Source organism: Mus caroli, chromosome 11, assembly GCF_900094665.2.
Source record: "Mus caroli chromosome 11, CAROLI_EIJ_v1.1, whole genome shotgun sequence".
Classification (NCBI taxonomy): Eukaryota; Metazoa; Chordata; class Mammalia; order Rodentia; family Muridae; genus Mus; species Mus caroli.
The window spans coordinates 36,096,860-36,097,782 of NC_034580.1; positions in this window are offsets into that span (position 1 = coordinate 36,096,860).

Here is a 923-nt window from a genome sequence, read left to right on the forward strand (position 1 = left end):
CATTGCCTTTACCATCATCCTCTTTCTTTTTATTACTAGCACAGTCCACTCTAAGGTTTAGAAGTAGGCAAGGAGAAAAACCCTGTCTCGAAAAAAAAAAAAAAAAAAAAAAAAAAAAAAAGAAGTAGGCAAGGAAGTGCCATTCAAGAGAAACCTAAGCTTCAACACAGAGGCAACAACAAGTTTCTCCTCTGTATAAGGAACTGTGTCTTGCATGGTATAAATGTAACTTTCCAGCCAAGTGTGGAAGCAAGTAGACAGATTTACTTTGTGGGCCAGCCAGGAGAACACTAGGATACTGGGGATAGCAAGGGCTTTTCTGTAGGGGGTTGGTTTGGTACTGGTGTAGATTCAAGTGCTAAATACTGGCCCCCAATATCTGGCTGCCCCTGACAAGATCCTAACATATACGAAATGCTGCTATGTAACTTTGCTCCCCAAGCTTATTGGTAATAAAAGGCTATAGCCTGTGATTGGACAATAGGTAGAGGTAGGTGAGTTTTTAGTTACCTGAATGGGAGTTGCAGGTAGAAAGTGGGAGGAAGATATGAATGGAGGTGGAGGAGGCTGCCATTGAGAGGAGAAGGACCATGAGCATGTAGCCAGGAGCAACAGCAAGTAATGAGACATTATGGCTGGGAGTTAGAATAGCACCAAACCTCCCATTCTAGGATTATGGTTTATAAATAATATTGTATTGTATGTCTTTTATATGGGCTTGCTAGAATGCAGAATTCTTTATGCACATTTGAATCCTCAAAGTCTAGTGATACAAATCCTTCAACAAACTTCCCCTCACAGTCGTACCAACTGGTGACCAGGCATTTAAATACATGGGCCTATGGGGGCCATTCTCATTCAAACCACCACAAATGGTATGCTCCCAGGGTCTTCATTTATTTCCAGTTATCCAACATCAAAGA